The sequence below is a fragment of the Crocodylus siamensis genome, chromosome 1, assembly GCF_052110815.1.
Source record: "Crocodylus siamensis isolate JL-2025a chromosome 1, ASM5211081v1, whole genome shotgun sequence".
NCBI lineage: Eukaryota > Metazoa > Chordata > Crocodylia > Crocodylidae > Crocodylus > Crocodylus siamensis.
Window position 1 is genome coordinate 390959926 of NC_143395.1, and position 25237 is coordinate 390985162.

Genomic DNA, 25237 nt, shown 5'->3' on the forward strand with positions numbered 1-25237 from the left:
AGAGCCCCCACACAGTGCAGCATGGCATGGCCTTGGCTGCCTGTATCATCCACCCAGGCACTGGGTGCTGCCTGTATCACATCAGGCAGGCCCCTTGTCACCCAGGGTCCTGGCACTGCTTGCAGGGGCTGCACATTGGGCCAGGCTGGATTTTGCCTTCATGAAACTGGCCCAGTCCCACTTTTTTTAGGTTGGTTTTTTTTGACACCAGGCTCTCTCAATGTCAACCCTCCCCCACTATGCTGCAAATTAGCAGCACAGGGAATGCCTGCAAGGGCAGTGTGTGGTGCCACAGACAGGGCTGCGGTGCTGCACTCTGCATGTGCACGGTCATCTGGATGTACCTTTTGGCACAAGTTAAGTAAAGGGAAGAGTCCTCTGAAGAACAGACACTGCCACAGACTGTTGTCAGGTCTCAGAAACACCCAGATTTTAGGTCAGTATTCTGGAAAAGAAGGGTTTCTCTGCTCAGGGTGTTCCTGCAAATGACACATTTCCAACTTATTCTTCTGGCAGAGTAGGTGGGATAAAGACTGTTACAGTACCAATTATTCCTGAGAAGAGGCATGAAGGTTTTGCTCTAAGATACGTGGGGGAGGTGGAGTTTGCTGCAGCATGCTGTGATATAGTGGTTCCAAAATGGGTTATAAAGGAGGAGGAGAGTGAAATGTAGCTGCTTCTGGTATCAAGCAGCAAATAAGAAGTCCCATAATACTGTCTATTCTATTCCACAGGCAAACAGCAAGGGGTAGGACACCAGCTATAAAACAAAGGTTAAAATCATCAGGGTAAGGGAAGAAGTGGATTTTTTTTGCCACTGAGCCATTAGATCTGTCAGTAAATTAACAAGACTGGAAATGATACAAAATTGTTCCCACTCTCCAGCCCCACATACATTTTCCTAAGATTGCCACTAAGTGAATTTTGCTGCCTGGTAAAATAAATTTAGTTCAATCATGAACTAAACCTGTCTGAGCAGTATCCAAATCTTCTGGACACTGGAGTGCCCCACCATGGCCCTCAGGTAATAGCAGTCATTGAACTATGAAAAAAATAATAATCAGAATATGCAAGTGTGGGCACACTCATTTAGTAGCATGTCCTTGACATGATAATTAGTTCTTGCTTTTGTGCAGATTCTCGTTGCGTATGTGATCTACCAGGACTCACAGATCCTTCTCTGTAGTACTGCCATCCCTCCAGGTGTCACACATTTTGTGTTTGTATTTTGATCATTCTTCCCAATGTGTAGCAACCTTGCATTTGTCAGCAGGGAGCATTACACAAGTAGCCTTTCTGCTACTTGAATTTCATCCTGTTGTTTCCATCCCAGCTTTCAGATCTATTGAGATCTTTCTGAATTGTGCTCCTGTCCTGCAGTCTGTTCATAGGTCTTCCCAGTTTCACTACTGGGCAACTGGTATACACAGTTAAAAAAGGCAGCTGCTCTTAAGAGATGGTCTTTGCCCTTCATATCTCTGAATACCAAAGCCAAGTCATAGTGAGTAAGATTTTAGTCAGCTTTGCTTCCCTTGGTAGCTAAAATTCAGGTTTATGGCCACAATGAGAATTCTGACTCTTTTAGAGCCTTGATACTTGAGGGCTTGACAAATGGTTATTTTCAAAATGTTTCACTATTTGTTCTGAATGGCCTGAAAGAGGAAACTGGCTCCTTCTTACACTGGCAAAGCCATGTTTGTCAGAAATGCTGTATACAGCCCTTTTAGCATACAGCAACATCCAGGAACTTTATGCTTTCTTTACCTGGGCTGAACTTTGTGTTCTTTATATACACTGCCTTTGCCTCTTTCCCTCTTTTTTTTCTTTTTATCTTTTTTTTGTTTTTTTGTTTTGATGATTTATGAGTGCTGAGATGCTTCTAGGACTTCCTGTCAAATGGAAGCCTGAAAAAATTCCCTTCTGGGAAGTTGCCCCAAGTTGATGAAAAGCAGGAGGACAAGACTTCATCAGCTACAATGCGCCTGCGTTCCATCTGGGGATGTAGTCCAGTACTGTAGACCTTACCCTTACTACTTGAGTTGAATTTCAACTCCACTCTCATTCTGTATATTTTCTCATATTGAAATAATCAAAGGGTAAAATTTTTAAGGCCCCTCTATATGTGCAGGTAAAAGTGTGATTGGATCTAATATGTGATCCAGACAACCACACCTCCTGCCATGCCACACGTGACATTGCTATGTGACATTCCTGTCATTATGTCTCAGCATGTTATTGGCTTTTCTTGTGACAGTATTATACTGTTCACACCTACTCAGCCTGCAGTCCCACTTTAACCCCCAGATCCTTTTCTGCAGTACTGTAACTTAGTCAATAGGTCCCAAATTCATATTTGTGAATGTAATTGTTCCTTCCTAAATATAGTACTTTGCACTTGGTCTTATTGAATTTTATCCAGGCTATTGAATTTATTTGAAAATTAATGAATTTTGAATCCTAAACTTCTCTTCTAAAGTACTTCTTCCTTACCCAGCTTGGTGCATATCTCTTGCTTCCCTGCATAGTACACTAACCATGAGGCTGCAGTGTAGACATTAGGTGGTCCCCTATCCTACCCTCTTGAAGCACCCAAAAGAGGGAGGCATGTGAGGCCAGGTAGAAAAGGAGAAAGTAGAGGGAACGTGACTAAGTGATATCTGATATGGTTGTTACGCTGGAAGGGAGGAGGTCCTGGAACCTTGCTCCTAACAGAGTAGAAGCTATCCTTTTTATCCACTAAATACTAGATAAGGTGTCAGTGGCATAACTAAGGATGGGCAATTGGAGCAACTGTGCTGGTTGTCAATGTTGGAAGGGAGTGGGGAGGGGGGGGTAAAAAATACTGGCTACCACTGACAGCCATGCAATTCTGCTGGTGGTGCAGTGGCAACTGGAAGTGACCACTGTCCCTTTTCCCCAGGGACCTGGCTGTGTCACTCTTTATCCTCTTTATTTTCTACCACTTTTCCACTCCGTACATTTAAGAGGATAATGTTTTTTTGAAAATTCAGCCCAAACTGCCAACCTTGCCATTGCTTTTTGAGACCCATCTTCAGGCTAAAATGCTCTTTTAAAACTTTTTTTTTTCAATACAGTGGCTATCCAAGACATGTCCTTATAGGGTGCAGTCACATTCCCACATACAACAGGCATACATTTTCCATCCTATAGATTAAAGGAGAAAAGGTAAAATTAAACCCCTGTGCTGAACATCTGCACAAAGTCAGTGCATTACTTAAGGTCAGTTTATACGCATAGGTTGCATTTATCTTTGTACAGGATTGAATGCCACCTGGGAATAATATCAAATGCCCATGAGACAGAGAAATGAGATGCAAGAAGGCACACTCCTTATATTTAAAGGTATAAAATATAGGAAACAGAATAATAAAATAGTTCATAGTTGAATTTGGTCCACCATAAATAGGACCTATCATGACTGAGTATTGCATTTCTTTAGTGAAGCTTGCACAATATTTTTGCCTGGTCCTTTAACAAGTACAGAAAATCTCGGCACACAAGGAGCCTCCTCTTCTCTTGTGCATCATATAGATGGGACAGGCACAAGTGCATTTATGCACATTCCTGAAAGTAAGGATTGCTCTCAACTTATACCTGCTCCCGCTGCTGCTGCCTCTGCTGCTGCATCCGCCTCTGCCGCCAGTCAGGTAAGGGGGCACACGTGTGTGCCCAGTTCCCTCCCCTCCTCTCTGCTCCTGGTTCCCAAGTACCGCATTTCCTGGTAATCTGTTCCCATGGTTAATTAACCTCATTGTTAAAAGCTTGCTTTATGCTTCTAATTTGAACATGAGCTTCCACCCATTAGATCTTATTTATTTTATTTACTAGATTAAAGAGGCCTCTAATATTGTTGTGTACCATACCAGAATTGCTATGAGAGAGCCAATTTATAGATCAAAGAGATTTGGGTAAACACAGCTGTTTAGTAGAACTATCTGAGGTCTGCTCACTACTAAAATTTTTATTGGTTCTGCCTAGCTTGATAAGTTGCAGTTCTGTCTAGTCTTCATTCAAGACTAGGACACATATTTTCCAGTTTCTGCATCTGTGTGAGACCATAAAACAGAAGTCAGCTTAAGGAAAAAAATTCTAGGAAAAAAACACAAAGCATAAGTTCAGATATATAGAAAACAAAGTTTAGAAGAAAAAGGAGAAAGTTTCTTTTTACCTTTGGGCTATAATTTTTCTGTTACATAAAAGACAGCTACATATAGGTCATGTTCCTGAGAAGACCTGTGATGAGTTGTGATACCAAGAGGCATTATTTCCATTAAAAATAATGTCTCCCTGATGCAGTAACTTACAGGAATGTGGGATGTAAAATTGTAAGATCTTATGACTGGAATAAAATTAACTTTTGGCATCATTGTGTATAGTAAAAAGCTAATCCACACTTCCAAAATATTAAATGTATAGGGGAAAAAACAATCTAAACCTCTATACTACCAAGTGAGTCTCTGAGTAATTACAGAACTTCAGAGTAAAATAATTGGATGAAGTATTATTTGTGCCTGATTGCCTCTTGAGTGTGTTTTATTGCAAGAGAATGAACACAGTCCTCATTCCAGGTGATAAGATTCACACTGACCATTATAAGGATAATAAAATAATGCAATCAGGCAGAAACACGGATTTCTGACTCACTCAGCTCCAAGCAAAAAGATAAGACACTAGAGTACAAATACTCATAGGATCCCACAGCATTACAATAAGTTTATACAATGGAGCAGAAATGCCCACCTGAGAGCAGTTAAAGATCAAGCCAGACAAAAGGTACGTTTGGCTAATAATAATACCCCATCTGTACACTATTAAATCCATCCAACAATGCAAGATTGAGATAAAATGATACAGACATGGAAAAAACCACAACTTTCAAAGCCTCCCACTGGCAATCAGAACACTAAGGTCCTGATTCTGGGCTGTGTGTTAGCAGGATTCACCAGAGCCAGAGAGACTGGTGGGAGACCTAGGTATACAATGGTAGATTCTCTAAGCAAACAGATATCAGAAAGGTCTGTGCTTAGTGTTTAGAGCACTTCCAGGGGCTGCCCCAGCTTATGCTTACCAGACTTCCTCTGCCAAATAACATGAATAGCTGGAAGTCACCATGCTCTTGCCAGAATTTCTTCCTCAGTGTCTCTCTGAGAGCTTCAGCAGCTGGAATTGTCCTATCAGCCTTATGCTGTCAAGGCTGCATAAAGGTCTATCAAGGATGCGTAACTGAAATCTCCAATTCCAAGAGTCACGTGACAATGTGACGATGTCTTGGCATTGTACTTAACATACCATATGCATCTTTTCGCCCAAAATTAGCCATCCATAATTGGGGTGGGGAAACTGATTATTCTCTTCTGCTGAAATAGAAACATGGAGGAATAGAAGTACAAAGACTTCTGCAATATGGCTGCCATGCTTCTGCCCCAGCCACTCTCAGGGAGGGAGGGAGGAAGGGAGCGGGGTTCACACTTCGGGATTAGAGCAATGGTGTTAACCCTCTCACAGGCACAGCCATTGCCGTCAGGATCCCCTGAAGTCAGCATTCAGCGATGACTGAGGAAAGTATTTTTTTCTTCATTCTGCCTTTCCAGAACAAAGTGCATATTTTATTTGGGGGCACATAGTATGCAAAAAAAAAAAAAATGTGGTAATGCTGCAGTTCAGGGCTACCCAGCCCCAGCAAGGAGTCCTAAGAGCTGCATAGGGAAACCTCTCATGAAGATTTCTGTAATACTTCTGTGACGACTGAGGCAGATTTTATGCTATCTAACAAATAGTAATTTCTAAAAAAAGCACAGCAAGGGTGCTGCTATAATGCAGTATGTTTTGCATCCACTGTTTCAGTCTCTGTGAACAGGCTCCTGTCTACATGCATATGAGAAATCTGTGACAGCTGGAGCTATTTAGCAGAGCACCAGGGGTTTCAGTAGAGCTGCAGTGCTTTGAGACACACTCCAGATTTAACTACTGTCTGTCAGAGTCCTCTGGGAACTGTGCAGCTACTCAATCTACCTGTAACTGTAGCACTTTCAGAGTGTAGCAACTTCAAACTTCCTGGTGAAATTTAACTCTTTGAAGACAGGTCTTTCCTTTTTATCTATACCAGTAGTGGTTTTCAGCCTTTATAGACTCAAGAGCTGCCTTTGTAGACCCCTTGGAAAATGCCATCTCTTTTATTTCACTCATGTTTTGACTATGAAAAAATAACAGAATCATTTTTTCTTTTGCAAACAAAGAACTCAGAAAGGCCACAATAGGGCAAAATGGTTTTTGACACTATGGATTCCTCTGGGTTTATCTTGTGAATCATGTGTAGATATTTGCACATCTAATAGTGCTAATATTCTGTGGTACCCAGAAAAGGCTCTCACAGCACCCAGCCTGCTACAGCACTTGGCTGAGACTCGCTGGTCTGTGCAGCTGTATTTGATTGGCAGGTTGATTGTGGGGGGAAGTTACCCCTCTGTTCGCTTTAGGGTGTAAGTGGGACAGAGGGAGCTGGCGCAGCTGAGCCGGATCTGGAAGGGAAGCCCACTGGATCCCTTTTAGTTGACCTGGTAGAGAGCCATGCGCGAACAGAGTGCGCAAACAGGAATGCTCTGTAAGGGCGCACCAGTGTTAGCGCCGGTGTTCATGAAGGCGGGCAAGCAGGAAGGGCCAGGAGGAAGTCTTTGGTAAGGAAAGGCAAAAGCACCACACCAATAAATAAAAATGGTGTGGACACGGAGTGCTGCTAGGGCCCCTGCCCAGGGGGCGCCGCCTACCTGGGACTTCTCTGAGGCCTCCACCCAGACGGAGCCCACAGGGGGGCTGGCATTACCCTGCTGTGGGGGATGCCTGGTAGGGCTGGAGGGGGGCAAGGAATGGGGGGCCCCACACACCTGTCCCACAGGTGTCCGTCTTAGGGCCCTGGAGGGGCAGGTGAGGGAGCTCCAGGAGGAGGTTAGCAGGCTGAGGGGGATCAGAGAAGCAGAGGATGAAATTGATGAGTATTTCCTTTCCCTGCAGGGCCAAGCACCAAAGGAAGAACCACCCCAGGAGGTGCCCTCCACAGCAGAATGGCAGACAGTTCCCTCCAGAGCCAGGGCTGCTTGCGGTGGTGCAATACTAGCTCCCCCAGTGCAGCTGGGGAACAGGTACGAGGCCCTGGTGACATTGGAGGAAGAGGAATGGGAGGAGGAAACCTCTGGTGAGGAGGTCACTTTATGCACAGAATGGGCTGAAGGAGGCAAGTTGATCTGGAGGAAGAGACACCGGGTACTCATGAGAGAAACAGAGGTTCTCATCTGTCATCAGGATCCCATGACATGCGAGGTCTACTGTCTCCCCAGAGCACAGATTCAGAACGTGATGGAGATGATCCCGGCCCTCATCTGGCCCACTGATTACTACCCCATGGTCCTAATCCATGTGGGCACTAATGATGCGGCCAGGAGCAGTCCAGACCATCTGATGAAGGACTACCAAGTGCTGGGGGACAAGCTGGAGGACATAGGGGTACAGATGGTCTTCTCATCGACCCTTCCAGTGAGTGGGCATGGAAGATGCCATGAGACCTGCATCTGGGATGTCAACTTACAGCTTTGGGAATGGTGTCTTTCAGCGGGCTTCAGCTTTCTGGATCACGACCCTCACTTCAGAACGTGAGACAAACTTGGGTAGGATAGCCTTCACCTCTCCCCCAGAGGTAAGCGTGTGTTCTCTTCCAGGTTGGCTGATCTCCTCCAGCAGGTTTTAAACTAGGCACATTGGGGGAGGGGAAGGAAGAGGACCAAGGGAGCCACAGAACACCAAACCAAGAGACACCCACAAGAACAGCCTAGCCAAGTCAGGCAATGAGCACAAGAGCAATACACATCCTCTGCAAACAGCATTGGGTCTGAGGTAGGGCAGACAGAGGTGCTCTGGGTCAGAATATAAGGGGCTCAGAAGGAAAGGGACCTAATGGTGGGGGTCTACTACAGGCCACCTAACCAGGGAGAAGAGCTGGACCAGGAATTCTCAGGTCAGCTCATGGAGGCAGTTAAGTCAAGGGACATGGTCATCATGGGTGACCTAAACTACCCAGACTTGTGCTGGGAAGAGCAGTCAGCAAGGTCTGACCACTCACGTAGGTTCTTAGCCGAGTTACAGGACCTCCACCTAACCCAGGAGGTGCACAGTCCCACCAGGGGAAATGCCTTGCTGGACCTGGTCCTGGCCACAGGTGACAACCTGGTGAGTGGACTGCAGGTTCTCGACTACCTGGGAGATAGCGACCATTGCCTACTGGAATTTACCATCCAGTGCAGGGTGTCAAAGGCCTGCAGGAAGGCAGCATCCCTGGACTTCAGTAGGGCAGATTTCAATGAGGTAAGGAGACTAGTCGGGGAGATACTGAGGTCCCAGAGGGGAGAAGAGTTGGGAATCCAATAAGGGTGGTCATTCCTTAAGGAGACGTGACAATCCCCACACGGATCAAAGGGGGCAAGAGTGCTCAAAAGCCCCCATGGCACACCAAAAGCATCCACAAATGCCTCAAAGCCAAAAAGGAGGTGTACACCCAATGGAAGGGAGGGGCCATCACCAAGGACGATTATACCTCCTTGGCTTGAGATTGTTGGGGGGCTATTAGGAAGGCTAAGACAGAGGTAGAACTGGGACTAGCGACCTGGATCAAAGATAACAAGGAGTCCTTTTTTAAATACATAGTGGGTAAAAAGAAGGTGCCAAATAATGTGGGGCATCTGTAGGACATGCTTGGTAATCTGGTGGTAGCACCAGATGACAAAGCTAATCTCCTTAACAGATTCTTTGCTTCCATTTTTCTGAGCAAGAACAAGGACATCTCCCCACACTAGGATTCTGGGCAGACCCAGGGGAGGCACAGCCAGGCCCACAGTCAGTGAAGACCTAGTCAGGGAACTCTTGGAGGGACTAGGATGTGTTGAAATGAGCAGGTCCTGACGATCTCCACCCCAGAATGCTTAGGGAACTGGCAGAGGTCATTGCAGGACCCCTGGCACAGCTTTACAAGCGCTCGTGGTGCTCTGGTGCCTGATGACTGGAAAAGGGCCAATGTGGTCCCCATTTTCAAAAAAGGGAGGAAAGAGGACCCAGGAAACTATAGGTCCGTTAGTCTTACCTCAGTCCTGGGGAAGCTCCTTGAGAAAATTATCCAGGAGCACATCTGTGAGGGGCCAGCAGGGGATTTTATGCTTAGAGGCAATCAACAAGGGTTCATTAGAGGCAGGTCCTGTCAGACCAACCTAGTTGCCTTCTGTGACCAGGTGACAAAAGCCTTGAATGCAGGTGTTGCGGTGGACGTAGTCTTCGTGGACTTTAGGAAGGCCTTTGACACTGTCTCTCACCCTGTTCTCATTAAAAAATTAGGCGTCTGTGGTGTTGATACTTACACAGTCAAATGGGTTGCAAATTGACTGGAGGGGCACCCAGAGCTTGGTGGTTGATGGTCATTTTTGACCTGGAGAGATGTGGGCAGTGGGGTTCCCTAGGGCTCGGTCCTCGGGCCCGCACTGTTCAATATCTTCATCGGCAATTTGGACGAGGGGGTGAAAAGCACCTTGTTCAAGTTCGCAGATGACAATACAATGTGGGGAGAAGTAGGCACGCTAGAATAGAGGGACAGGCTACAGCTAGATCTCGACAGGTTACAGGGGTGGGCAGATGAGAATAGACTGGGTTTCAATACAGACAAGTGCAAAGTGTTGCACATGGGAAGGAAGAACCAGCAACATACCTACAGGCTGGGGGACTGCCTTCTTGTCAGCACAGAGTCAGAAAAGGATCTTGGAGTCACTACTGATTCCAAGATGAACATGGGCTGCCGATGTGGGGATGTGGTCAGGAAGGCCAACCGCACTTTGTCATGCATCCATAGATGCAACATGAGCAGGTCCAAGGAGGTGATCCTCCCTCTCTATGCAACATTGGTCAGGCTGTAGTTGGAGTACTGTGTCCAGTTCTGGGTGCCGCATTTCAGGAGGGATGTGGACAGCATCGAGAGGGTCCAGAGGAGGGCCACTCGCATGATTAGGGGGCAGCAGGGCAGGCCGTACGAGGAGAGACTACGGGACCTGAAGCTGTTCAGCCTACAAAAAAGAAGCTGAGAGGGGATCTGGTGGCAGCCTATAAACCTGCCAAGAGGGACCAATAGCAGTGGGAGAGTCCCTGTTCCCCCGAGCACTATCGGGGTAACAAGGAACAACAGCCAAAAGTTGACTGAGAGTAGATTCAGGCTAGATATCAAGAGGCACTACTTCACTGTCAGGGTGGCTAGGAACTGGAACCAACTTCCAAGGGAAGTGGTGCTCACTCCTACGCGGGGGGTCTTCAGAAGGAGGCTAGACAGACACCTAGCCGGGGACATTTAACCCCAGCATCCTTTCCTGCCTATGGCAGGGGGTCAGACTAGATGATCTGCTTAGGTCCCTTCCGACCCTACCAACTATGAAACTACATTCTCTATTACTGGTGTAACCAAGAACAGTTGCTTTCCTAAAAAAATATGCTCTAGTTCAAGTTAATGGGAATGATGTGCAGGAAACTGGTTCATGTTCTGGAGACTAGTTATATAAGGGAGACAGAGACCATAGTGGATTGTTGACATACAGGATGAGGAAGGCCCTGTATAGTTTCAGGACAGAGCTGAGTACAAATGATGGAGGAGGGAAGGCAACTGAAATGTTTGAATTTCCAAAACCTTTGGTTTCAAGTAATGAGTGGAAATCATTACCAACTGCAAGTGCTTGGTGACCTATGTGAAATGAAGCCTTGGTCTCATTTGACTTCCTCAAGGGCACAAGCTTCTTAGATGCCATGCTGGAATGTTTAAACAATGATACAGACACACGTGCCATTCAGGTTAACATTGCTTTGTGGCTTCCTCAGCAGAGTTGTCAAGAATGCAAAGCTGTGGAGCCTGAATGATAGAATCCTCTCATTTAAGGCGTTAGCTCACAGTTCATGCATATGAAGTGTGCAGAAACATATTCTTCCACCATCCCCAAACTGTCTGTTTTGAAGATGAAGAAAGGACTCCATGGCCCAAAGCTGACAAGCACACACCTGTGAGTAAAACATTCACTTTGCGTTTTCACCTTCTAAAATGGTGTTTCATATTGGTGCAAAGTTTGGGATCAGTTGCTTTTTCATCAGAATTGGTTCCATCCAGCAGGACAACAAATGCATTTCCCTAGGACTGCCAGTTACACCCATACTGATTAGTTTTAAACTGCATTCTTTGCAACATAGCATGGGTCAAGAGGATGCTATAAGAAGCCTGTATGCAAGCTGCATAGCAATTTAGCTACACCTAGGGGCCACTGTTAAGCTCTAGCCTCTCTGCTACTAGTTAAAATTTCTGTTATTTCCAAATGTACAATTAAAGGCATACCTACATGCTCAGAAGACTCCTCTAAGAAATTAATGATATTTTGGCATCCACTTCTCTGCCCAGTCTGCTGAAGTGTTCTGAGCAGCTCTGACAAATAGGGATTAATAACTGAAATCCAGTTGCTGGAGACAAGAAGTCATCATGTGGAGGTCAAAATTCTCTTGAGTTTTCAAAACTGTCTATCTGTAGTGTTAGAAGTGACAAGAATTGTCTGGAGTAATCTTCTGAATCAGCTGAAGCAATTCTCTATTATCACTTTTAAGACATGTCTAGGCTATATACAGCAAATCCGGTTTATTATAGATTAATGGGCACTCTGATTATAAGTTATGAAATATTTCTAATCTTACTTTGTCATCAACAGTTTTATATTAGTATGATAAGAGGGACAACCCCAATTCACTGTTCAGTTAGGGATTGTTGTTTTTCTGTCATTTTGAAAAAAAAGAGCTCAGGGTTTAAGTAAAGCATTTCTTAAAAACACAATTTTGGTGCTGGCACATTCAGCATCAACATTAAATGAATAAGAAGGTAGAAAAAGGAACTTCTGGAGCTGGAGGGAGAACAAGCTCCCCAGCCTGTTCCCACCCCCACCCCCACCCCCCAGCTCTGTGCCGATGGAGCTAGGCAGGGAACAAGCTCCCCAGCCCCAGTGCCAGCTCTGCTGCTGGGAGATACTCATCTCCAAGCCTGAGCCCCGTGGTCACAGGGCTCAGGCTGGAAGACCCACAATTGTGGGGCTCAGACTGGGAGATAAGGGTTTCCCAGCCCCCCACTCATGATGGCAGCATGGAGACCAAGAGATAAGAGTCTTACAGACCTTGCTCCATGATCAGGATCTGGGTGCAGGAGGCTTGAAGCTCCCTGCTGCCAGGGCAAGGGGACATAGTCCTCCCTCTCAGGCTCCTGCAGCAGACTGTGCCCCTGCAGCAGGGAGCTAGCTCTCACTCCCTCATGGTTGGGTGACCTACAGATCCAGAAAGCATCATAACAACAGCAGGACTGTCCTTACAAGTCTGTCAACTATTGTTCTGGACCCATCAAATCCTGCAGCTGCTGAAGCAACTCAAGAAAAGCCAAAACAATCTGCTGCTGTCTCCAGTGCGATTATTCCAATCTTTGAATTAGGTCATCCAAGGAAAGCCACCTTCTAACCCAGGGACTTAAAGAACTATGTTATCTAGGGAGAAGAAGGGAATGTCTATTATGCACTTCTGCCAGGAAATGGCACTATTCTGCATTGTGTTTATTTCATTTGTATAATAGTTGCTCCCTGCCTAATATTACTGGGATAAACAAACCCCTTCAATTACTACCTATCTTAACAGTAATATTCTAGAGATTAATTAATAGTTAAGCACCTTAGCTACAGACCTCTGGTTTAACCAAAGTCTCAACACTGCAATGGCCCCTTCCACCCACTTAGAGCTCAGGGCAGAAAAAGAGGAAACTAGAATACTTACTCTGCCCAATAGAGATCTTCAGCTTTAATTCTTTGTTCTTTAGTAGCACCTTCTCCAAAGTACTTACAAGCCATTAAAATCAAAATTGGATGCTCTTGAGAGCCAATGTACTGAATTAGATAGTAAAAAGTAATCTTTTGTATACAATTATGTCACAAAAGCACATAGCATTAGATTGGGATTTGTAAAGGAATCTAAGGAAATTATATACCCAGGTCAACAGAAATGGGATGTTTAATTGTATTAGGGTGCAGACACATGATGTTAACATTGGTGTAATCTGTCTCTACACCAGTGTACATGTGATGTAAAAACATGTCTAGCAGCCCTGTGCCAACTGAAGTCACTCCATGCCAAGGTGATAATATCCCGTTGAAGCTCAGGGCTCCAGGCTGTGTGACTGCAGCTCTACTCAGTTTCAACCTGTGGTATCAGTTTCCCTGTCACTTGCCATGGAGGCACTTCCAGCTACCTTGGTACATCTGAACATCTATCCACTCCAGTACAACTTATATTGGTGTACAAACTAATGTAAGAAACATTGGTGTAGGCATGTAAGAAACATTGCTGTAGGCATGTTGTGTATCTGCACCCAGAGAGAATTGGGACTCTTTTCAAAACCTCTTTCGATGTCCCTGGTTTCACAATACAACTGTATGCAGTTTTTTTCCTTTGGGAAAACAAGGTTTCCTGTGTAGAATTGCATCACAAACTATCAACAATCTAGCCAACTGATACCCCATATCTAATCTTTTCTATTTGGGAAAGTCCATTGAAAAGTTTATGGTGAGCTAACTCCAAATCTATGGCCAGCTGTCCATCAGCACAGACTTGGATTCAATACAGAGGCTGCACTGTTCTTTCTTATATATGGTCTCTATTACCTGCCTTCAATATAATTTATATTATTTGAGCATGGACATTCTGATTTCACCTATTTGAGCCTCTGCACATTTCAGGAACAACAGTGTACTAAATATCTTATCTGTGGCTCTTCCAAACCTCCATCAAGGAGCTAGCCTGCATCCCCAGAGCTTCTTCTCTAGGCATTTTTCCAGTTCTTTAAGATCCTGCTGCAGCTCATTTTTGTTAATAAGTTTTTGATTCACCAAAGCGTTCTCATTTTCTCTATACTTTTGGGAGATTATGACCTATAGTGGCCAAAATTGATGGACACCTCGTGGTATAATTCACCAAAACAGTGAGCATTTTGAAGATGCTTATTTAAATCTACTCAGGGACTTTGGCTAAGTACAGACAGCCAAAAGGCTGGGGCAGGACTGATCCAATCTACTCAGGTTTCCCCAGACTGCATAGTTTGGATCATTAGCGAACAGAACACACTTCACTCTTCAGCCGGGGAAGGCAGGCAGATGCCTACACTAGCTGAGGCCAGAAGGCAGGGAACGATTGCCTACCTCCCAGCCTACCAAAAATTGCTGAGTGCAATGTCTTTGTGGTGCAGAGCCCTCCAGTTGGACAGACCCCAGCTCAGGGGGCCAGGACCAGGGCAGGACATTTCCCCACCTTCCCTCCTGCTGCCCCACCAGGCTGACAGGTTCAGAAAGTACAGAGGCTGGAGAGCAGAGGCTTTGCTGCCTCGGCTCTGTGACAGCCTGGGGGTGGTTGTCAGCTTACCTATGCTGGAACAGAAGAGCAGAAGCTAGCCCGCCAACCCTGTAGGGCAGGGTCAGCAGAGGGAGGGGGCTGCAAAGCATCCTGTGATGCCAGGGGACTGAGATGTACCTTGAGTTAGGAGGGGATCTGGAACAGAAGTTCAATAGACTGGTCTAACCTAAACTGGTTAAATCTGATACTACATCCATCCAGGTCTATCTTAAACCAGGTTCCACCATTTTGAAATCAGTCTACATGTACTGAGTTTCTGTTCTGTTACAGGGTTAGGCCAGTTTCCAATCTCTTATACTGATTTATGTGTAATTTCTGTCCCTTTGTGCCACCTGATCCGGTTAAGCTTTCCATGCCATCTCAGTAGATGTGACTTCTGGCTCAAGGTCATCTGTTATTTTCTCTGAGGGGTCTCCACTTCTAATTTGATTTATCTAAGGTATGGACAGAAGTGACATTTAAAACATTCTAAATACACTTTAAACTCCAAGGAGGCCATTCTGAAGTGCGGGGACACTGATACATGAGATGCTCTCGGTGCTTTAAAGCAGTGGCGATGCGTAGGGGGTAATGGCTGCACTCACCGCTTAGGCGATGGGCAGGCAGGGCAGGCAGGAAAGCCGGTGCCCCCCTCTGCAAGCTCCAGCTGATCGCTGCACTCGCTGCAGCCACTTTCGCCCCCCCTGACTAAGGCGGCACCAGTCGCCTATGCTTTAAAGTATACCTCTCCCCCACACCCTTGAAGCACATGTATAAATGCTCCTGAAGTCCAGAAGTACAGGCCAATTTAGTTTGGTTTAAACTTCCTGGAATGTTTCAAAAGCACACCAGAAAAATAAAGTGCTATTCTGAGCCAGTCTGCTTTGCGTTAGTTCACTGTTATGTGTGGATACAGGACATTTTGTGCCTAGTATCTGCTCTGTCTTCCAGGCATCCCAAACTGCACTGCTTCTCAGCTCTCCCAACTTATGAAGGGCAATGGGGCTGCTCTGGGATGCAACCAGGGCTTTATTGCTCAATGATCTATTGCCTATAAAGCCCACAGTTTGCAGGGGTGGGGAAGCAGAAAGCCTCTTTTGTCAGTTCCATTTCCCTGCTATGGATCCTTATTTGGGGTGGTAGGGTAGGCAAGTTTTGTGGGGGACAGTCTTCATCACCTCCTGCTTCTCCTGTGTTGAGTGAATGTTCCTGTACCAGCACCTGTTAACTGCTGGTGGTTCTGGGGAGGAAAGAAAGCCATTGCACAATGGGAACTTAATAGAACAGAATGGCTGCCAATTCCATATTCAATGTGAAGTGATTTAGCTCATTATCTGTTAATTACTCCTCACTCTGTGCTGTACTCTTGCAGCCAGCCCATCCTGCACACATAGCTCAATGCAATAGTTGACAGTGCAAGGTACTTGAGTACTTGAAAAACCTGGGGAGTTCAAAGCGGGAAAGGGGCACCTAACATCCAGAGCATCCAGCCCCTTAGAAACCACAAACAGGAGTCACCAAAGCCCCACAGCATCAGGCAACTTCTCCACTCCAAACCCCTATTTCAATCCAGGTCTTCCTTTCCCTTTAGAGGAATCCCGAGGAAATTCCAGGCACTGCCCCCTGGAAGGCACAATGGTTTGAGTACTTTATCACCCCCGATAGTGTTTTGGCAACAATGAAATCCCTAAAAGATATAGGTTCTACTTAGATTTCTTAGACATGTGGACATGTCTGTTCAGGACAATTGTAAACCAGTTTCCAATCAGTAACATTCTTGACTTGGTTCAAATGTTATGTCTGTCCATACTGTCACAGCGTGGGACCCTAGGAGCGGCCGTGATCTCTCCTGGTGTCCTTACCATGCCAAGTTGCCAGCTTAGCACCCTCGTTCTTGCCCGCCACGACTTTGATGGTTCTATAATATTAATGGGAGGCTGCCTTTACTTGACCCCTTGGACCTGATGCTCTTACCCTTCCGGTCCCTGCTCTATACAAAATAGATTCTGGTGCCCCAACCCTATGGGCGTTGCGTGGCTCCTTCCACCCCTAATACCACGCCCCAAGCCTCTCAGTTGTTCCGGATGTTATCTGGTCTATGCTCTTGCTCTCTAATCTTGTACTTGCCCTCACCAGGCTCTAGAGTCTTGTACTTGCCCTCACCGGGTGTCTAATCATACACTCGCCCTCACCGGGCTCTCTAATCTCGTGCTTGCCCTCACTGGGCGTCTAGTCATATGCTCGCCCTCACCGGGCTCTCTAGTCTTGTGCTTGCCCTCACAGGGTTCTACTCGTACGCTTGCCCTCACTGGGCTCTCTAGTCTTGTACTTGCCCTCACCGGGCTCCTAATTCCTGTACTTGCCCTCACCAGGCGTCTATTTCGTACGCTTGCCCTCACTGGGCTTCTAATTTCTATACTTGCCCTCACCGGGCGTCTATTTGTACGCTCACCTCCGAGCACTCGCCCCTATCGGGGCCACCCTGTGCTCCCCACGCACTCACCCTACAGGGGCCCATCTCGTATTCCCTGTGCTCACGTCGCCCGCACTGGGGCTTTGTCTCCCGTGTTTCCCACGGCTGGGTTGCCTGCACTGGGGCTTCGTCTCCCGCGCTTCCCGCGGCTGGGTTGCCCGCACTGGGGCTTCGTCTCCCGATCGCAATGCCTGCACTGGACTTCATCTCCTGCACTTCCCGCAGTCGGGGCTCAGGTGGCCATAGCCATGCCTGGCCCCCTGACCCTCCTCAGGGGTCTTACACCTGACTTAGGCACCTCACAATCGGGCTCAGGTGGCCTCCACCTTACCTGGCCTTCATTACCCTTTCGTGGGACTGGGGTCAGTGTCCCCTGAATGCTGTGCCCTCACTGGGCTTCTTGCTTGCACGCCCCTCCCTAGGGCTCTACTCATGCTCACACCCACACTGGGGCCTGTCTCACACTGCACAACTCTGCCCCACTGGGGCCGGGGTCTGTACAAACCCCCAAACGCGGCACCCTGTCTGGTGCCAGGAACCCCCACGCTACTGGGGAGCTTCCCTGAGGCCTCCTCCAACCCCTACAGCCTCACCCAGTCCTCCGGTGTTACACAAGCAACCAAACAGAAAATACAAAGCCATAAGCCAACCGGCTGTAACACAAAATAAGCCTCCTGGCCATAACATAAATTCTGCGCCACCCTGGCTCTCCTTCATACCTCCCTGTCAGGGTTCTCTTGACCCCGTACCATCATGCAGACACTCTGCTCTGCAGCAGAGCTCCCACTTTTTAGGCTGCCAGAGGGGAACTGCCTGCTAGGCTTCAGCTTGGGCTGTTTATATACTCCAGGCCCTGGCCCCTCCTGGTCAGCTGACCAACTGCGGTTGCCCCAGCAACTGGCACCTGTATCCCTTCATAGGAGCAGGGCACCAGAGTGCCCCTGCGACACATACCCTGAGAAGTCTCTTTTTTAGTTATAATTCTTGCTGACTTGCTCTCATTCCTTTTTGGTTAGCTGCCTCTGATTTCTGGAAACATTTCAAATAAGCTCTATCTGTTTATTGGAAACAATAATTCACAGCTTCTGTCCTTCAAAACACCATCCCCCGCCCCCCTCTCCCCCCACACACACACCTCCACCCCTGAAAAGAAACAGGTGATGGATTCAGGAGATTTTCTCCTAGTCTCTTACAATTTAGGAAGTGTATGGCACTTGAACTGGCATGGCAAAAACAACAAAAGAATTGCATAGGACAATTCTGTTTGCAGAAATGTAACTCTTAACAATTCTGGTCCAGCCCTGTTCAACTCCTGATTTGGCTCTTGGTCCCTTTGTCATTCTTTATTAGTTCAGGCTATTTAGACTGTAACCTCTGCAGGGCAGTAACACTCTCTTATTATATTCTTATAACACAATGGACTCCCACTGTCAGCTAAGGTTTGTAGGTGCCAGTCGAATATACATAGGCAATAAATAGGGGTACCATACATCCTGGTTTCTCTGGGACAGCCCCAAAGTTTATCGGCCATCCCAGAATTCTGTCTGGCTGGTGAAAATAAAAACAAGAGTCCCAGACTGGTGCCACCCCAACCATACTGCACGTCCCAGGTCCTTGTGAGCAGCAGCTGGAGGTGGGGAAGGGAGGTACCCAGCCCAGACTGCCCGGGGTGGGGATTGGCTAGGAAAGCACTGCTGTGAGCATGGACTGTGCGTGTGTGAGCGCATGTGTGCACACGCATGGTGCCCAGGGTGAAATTGTGTTTTGGCACCCTTTGGTGCCATGCCAAATAACATCTAGAGGCAGGGGGTGGGCTGGGCTGGGCATTGCTCCTGCAGGAGGCAGGGCAGTTGTGGGGGCCATGTCCCAGATGTCTTTAAAAATATGGTCACCCTACTAATAAATGCATGTCTCAGAATTACATGGTAAATTAATGTGTTTATGTTACTAATAGGGTTTTCAGAGAAAAATTAAAACTTCTAAAAAGAAGTGTCAAAACAGAGTTTTGACATTATTAAATGATTCTATTTCAAAATAACAGTTTTGTCAAAATTGACACATTCCTGCAAAAAGTTTCTGTTTTGATATGATGGCCTTTTCCAGCAGAGAAAACATTCTGTCAGAAAGTTAGTGATTACCTTAAGTTGAGACAAAGTTGGAACTGAATATGACTGACCCAACTGGAGGGGCATCATCCTGGAAGGCAATCAGACATAGCTGCATGGGTACACAACTGAACCATTCTGGTAGGCATCCTTCACTCTTCTTCCTGCATTTACTTGCAGAGAACCTGACTGAATTTAGACTTTGCTTTGTATTTAGCAGAATAGTCCCAGATTTTAATGGTCTATTTCTCCTCACCTCCTGCTCCCATGATCCCTCAACACATAATTGCATGCAACTCACTTGCTCTGTGGCCAAGAGAGTGCAGCAGCCAGGCCTCTCAAAGGCTATTCTCCATAGTAAACAAAATAACAACACATCAAGCTTGCTAATAAACTGCATCCTTCTCCAGAGACAGAGCATTATCTCACTATTATCCCATTTTTTTGCCTGCCCCAAGAATAGGAATCTCAAGGTCAGCCAAACAGACTTCCCTTGTAAGCATACCCAGCCTGCCAACACCTGTCAAGCTGCTGGACTGCATTCTGAATTGCCATTTTCGACAATCAATATTCTTTTTATATTGTTATTTTTTCACCATTCATTTTACCTCACTTAGGCTATTCACCTGTTTTCTATTGTTATTTATCAGGTTTTTTAAAAGTAGACTATTTCTTTTTTGTATATAATTTCAGAATAGCAACTACATTTGATCCATGAACAAGCAGGCTATGTGTATGTGTAATATATTACACTTACACTTAGACACACACACACACACTATGCACAAAAAAGATTAGATCTTAAAAACAGGGTTGTCTAATTTAAGTGTGGGCTAGATGTGGATCCTGTGAGCCACATCAACAACTTGCCACTTGCACCTTGCAAGAGCACCCTGGCCTCACTGTCAGGCCCCCAGCCACCGGTTCCCTTGCTGGAATGCTTTACATGGCCTGGGGCCCTGAGGAATGAAGTGGAAACTGGAGGAAGGAAGGCAGAGCCTGGAGATGCTGGCTGCCACTGCAGCTGGAGCAATGGGAGAGTGCAGCTGGGTGGGAGTCTCACAGCTGCAAATTAACTCCTTGTAAGCCACATGCCCTCTGCAGGCCACTAGGTGGAAAGCCACATGTTAAAAGAAAATTAGCAAGGTCAAAAATAAAGCTTGCAACTGTTTGGAAACCTTGCATCCAATAAAAAGCTGGCTGAATTATCTTCTCTCTCCTCCTTCCTCCCCCCTCACTGCCCCAGGAGATTTTCAAATATTCAGCAAAAAATCCAGACAGAGAAGGACTTACAGAGCACTGAAGATAAGGACTCTGGGGCGAGGGGGGGGTTGTAATGGGAATGCATGAAGAGGAGGGAGAAATACCTGAGATATCTGAAGGTGGGAGCAGAAGAGATGTAGCAGGACAGTATATGGAATGGGGTACAGCCAGCAGACAGTGCTGAGTGGTTGCAGTTTTTCAGACACATTGGAATGTGTATGTGGGGGCAAAAGCTGTGGATACTGATCGGGGATTTTAATTGCATTCTTGAGGAGAATGGGTGAAGAGGGATGGGGCAGGGACAAGGGCTAGACAGCACCAGGAAATGGTTATAGGAGTGGATTAGGGATGAGGGGTTAAGGATGTTTGGGAAAAAGGAGGGGTGTTCAAAAGGGTAGACCCAGGTGGGAGGGGGCAATCAAGGATAGATTTTGTTTTCATTTTGGAGGGATTGGAGATCAGGAAGGAGTGGATTCTTGATGTGGGCTTCTCTGATCTTTGGATGCTGTGGGTAAAGATGGGTATAGGGAAGGATGTAAGAATAGGGAAAGGGGTGTGGAAGATGAATATTTCCTTGCTGGAGGATGAGAAAAAGTGCCATGCCTTCCAAAGGGCATACAAACAGTGGGAAACCTTACAGCAGTATTTTCTAGTGAACTGGCAGTGGTGGGAGGAAATCAAGGGCAGAGTGTGGGAATGGTTTGATGCTCTGGAGAGGACGAGGGTGTGGGAGAAGAGGAAACTGGAGTGACTGCAAAGGGAGGTCCAAAGTTTGACAGAACAACTGGGATGGGGAGAAGAAGTGAAAAGGGAATGGGAAAAGGTGAAGGAGGGGGTGGAAAATTGGTTTTAGGAGTAGCTGAAAGAATGGATTTTTTGACAAAGGAAGAGTGGGTTGAAGAGAGGAAGGTATGAGAGAGGTATTTTTCTTTGTGGGTCCAAAGGATGAAGCGGGAGATGAGAAGAGTATGGACAGAAGGGGGAGAATGAGTGGAGGACTCAGGGGAAGAGCTGCAAAAGGTGACAAGATATTATGAGGGTTTGTTTGAAAGGAAAGAGACAGAGCACGAAAAATTGGAAGGATTGGTGGGAGGATTGGAAGTGAGGGTGAGGGAGGAAGATAGGGAGGGAATGATAAGGGAGCTAAGAGAAAGGGAGATGTGGGAGGTATTGTAGACAATGGCAAAGAGTAAAACACCTGGCATAGATGGGATACCAGTGGAATTTTATTTGAAGTTCTGGGTTCTAGTAAAAGGGGACTTGTTGACACTCCTCAGGGAAATTATGGGCCAGGGAGGGGTAGGTGAGAGATTTGCACAGGGAGTGGTAGTTTGAATTTATAAGGAAGGGGGACAAGAGCACATTAAAAACTGGAAACCAGTCATGTAATTAAACACAAATTATAAGTCATTTGCCAAGATATTAGCAGCACGATTGGGGGATGTTAGGGTGATAGGAGGGGAGCAAATGTGTGCAGTGGTGGGGAGGAAGGCAGTACAGACTCATTGGGTAATCAGAGACATGCTAGCATACATCTGGGAGCACAAGTGGAACACTATGTTAGTGAAGTTAGATCTGCAGAGAGTTTATGACAGTACTGGGCACGCCTTTTTGTTTAGGGTATTGAGGAGATGGGTTTGCCAGGGAAATCTATAAGGTAGATAAGGGCAATGTATGGGAGGGTGATGAGCAGGGTTATGGTGCAAAGTTTCTTGTGGGAGGCTTTTGGAGTAGATTCTGGGATGAGACAGGGATGTCCACTGTCACCAGGACTCGGTCTATGCCATTGAACTGCTGTCCCAGTGGACTAGAGGGGATAGGGGGATTAGTGGGGTGAGGGTTCCTGGAGGTGGGGGAAGTGAAAAGTTCATTCTACATCAATGATGTAATGGGGGAGGGGTGGGGTGGGGTGTCACTGGGGAGGGTGATGGGGTGGGAGTTGTGCAAGGAGGAAGGGTTGGGGGGATAGGGCTTACCTAACATTGAGACCTTTATGTGCATTTTTGAAAATAGTAGTGAGAGGCATGGGGAGAAATGGGAATAGTTGGGAATTTTTGTAGATTTTAGGTGGGCAGGTTCTTTAGGCGACTGGGGTTGTATGGGAGTGCGTGGAAAGGAGTGTGGGCATGGAGGATGTCAATACATTATGCATGCTTAGGGAGTTTTGTCAAGGGACTGGAATTAGAGGGACTGGGCCTTGATGGTTTGGGGGATGCAAAAGGGGTTTTTAAGGTCTTGAGGGAGAGGGAGAGAGTGACAGATGAGGGGGGAGCTAGAAAGGGAACTGGTTAGCAGGGTATGGAAAAAAGGTAGTATGGAGGGAGTGGAGGGGGGAACATAAGGAGTTAGCATGGGAAGCCGTAAGGAAAGTTTTGCCAGTGAAAGAGGTGCAGCACCGATATGGTTCGGTGAGGTCACCTAAGTGTCCACAGGAGCTCTGCAACCAAGATGAATCAGTCTTGCATGTTTTATGGGAGTTCTTTTATGCTCAAAGGGTGTGGGGGAAACTGGAATTATTTTTTAAAAAAGGACAAGGGGTACAGGAGTGTCCTTTGAGAATACGTCGTATGGTTTAACTGAGGGTACTGATGGGACATGGGAAGTCAGGACTTTGATAGCGTGTATTAAAGCAGTGCTATGGAAAGTCCATTGCTTGTTAGTCAGCAAGGAGCTCTGCTTTTCAACAACAGAGTGCTTACAATTGGGGTCAGGCCATCATTTACATGATACTGTCCTCCACATGGGGCTAAAATTCTCACAATTCACAGAGCTTCATACATTATTGCCAGCTGAAATTATGTTAGAGTAAGAAAGGCACTACAATGAGGGTCTTTTGCACCATTCTGGAAATGGGTTACAAAAGCGAACAACTATTTGAAGGCCCCTCTTTGCTTCAAGAGCCTTTGCAAGTGCCTTTAGTGCAGCTAATAATACAGGCCCAAGGTATACAGAAGAACCTGAATACCTCTCAGGGTTAGGTTCCTAAACCCCATGAGAAGATGAAGGTTTGCGAGGTACACAGGGATACACAGAAGTGGATCAAATAGCTGTACAGGACAGCTGAGGTGCTTCAGTTGTATGTGGCAGCTTTTATTTCAAATTATTTCAAAGGGTACCACTTACGCAGTTAGCTCCCTGGGACCACTAACAAGCTCCAGCTGAATGGAGCAATGGCACCCTTTGAAATAAAAGCCACAGCAAACAACTGAGTGCTTTGTCCACTGAAAACCATGCAATCTGCAAAGCAGCTGGATAGAAATGATCCAGGTTTTACTTCTCTATCATGAAGATACTTTCTAAAAAGGCATTGGCAACTATACATAGAAGTTTAAGAAATGAAGTTTAACTGCCATGGAGGCAGAATAATTAGGTGAGGCCCTTGCTCTCCCAGCAGATGTCAGGGTGACTAAAATCCCCCATGAGAACTAGGGCTTGTGATCAGGAAACTTTGAGTATCTGTTTGAAGAAAGTCTCATCTGCTACTTCCTCCTGCTCTGGTACTCTATAGCAGACCTCCACCATGACAGCACCCTTATTGAAGCTACTCCTATGGATTTTTTTGTAGAGGTAAGGACCTCACCTGGGAAGTCACAGATGGACTATGACCGAGGACAGTATAGACAAATTGATAAGTCTCACAAAGAGGACTGAATTGTTTGAGAAGGGAGCCCTAAGCTGGGGAGACCTGGGGGCAGAGTAATTGATGATTATTTTGTGATAAGCAGCCTTAAGTGAGAGGCCCCTGTTCTAGATTTTAAGGACCTACATTGACTACAGTAGGGCATCGTAAGAAAGATTGTGCCCTGAAGACTTCGTGGTGGGGAGAAGCCTGAGGCAGAGTTGAAGGACTGGCCAAGAAACCAGTCAAGTGATTGGGATATGGTTGAAAGATCATAGGTCCACTGGCAGTTGTAGTAAGGGCAGGTTTAGGGGAGGCAGAGCCCTATGAAGATGTGTCCCTTTTGCTGAGAGGATGCTGTTTTCCTTTAGTTTTATCATTCAGCTTCCCTTCATGTTTCTGGCAAGACGTGGCAAGAAAGTATGAGGAAGTGGGTAGCAACTTGTTTAAAAAGGAATGAGATACACTGCATCCACTGACAAGCACAGATTCCTGTGGTTCCTTGATTACCCCAAGTTTCATACTAGCACATTGTCAACTGACTGAGAAAACTTGAAGACTGAGAATCATACAGGAATATCCTAATAGCTGTGACAGTACCGTTGGCATGGTCATAAGGAGGACTAGCTTCTGGGAAATTAATATACTGCATACGTATTAGATCTCAAAATTAAACCACAATCACTCACCAGCCCTTTGGCAAAGATTTTAATTAAGTTTGCCTGATATAAGCATTCTGCCTTTCTATTGTGGAAAGACAGCTCTAACAGCTAATGTAGATAACATATCACAGCACCCATTTGAAGGGAGTTTGACCCTGAGCTGAGAACAAGGACTATTTTAGTGCTTCAGAGCAAGGTAAGCGCTGCATTTCCATGAACTGTGGGCTACACTGACCATTCTCTGGGGCAGGTTGGAGCAAGCTGAAGTCAAGTTTGAAATAAGAAATAGTTAGGTTGATAGTTTCTCTTTTCTGTGCCAGCTGCTGAAAGACACCAGTGGACCTTTATTGAAGGTAGAGATGAGCAGGCTCAGGGAAGCCAGTTATACTGACTGCTGGCAAGTTAAATGACACTCCATCCTGCTGTAGGAAGTTTCTGTAAAATGGAAATTCTCCAGGGCTTGGCTGTGGCTGCTTTCTCCTCAAGGTGAATTCAGAGAGCTTGGAAAAGGCTTAAGCTGAATATGAATATGAGTCCAAAGTGGATGTGAAACTACATGGCAAAAAATCCATAGCTGGCCCTACTCCTTTGATACAATATTCATATTCCTGCTGAGTTTCATTTCATT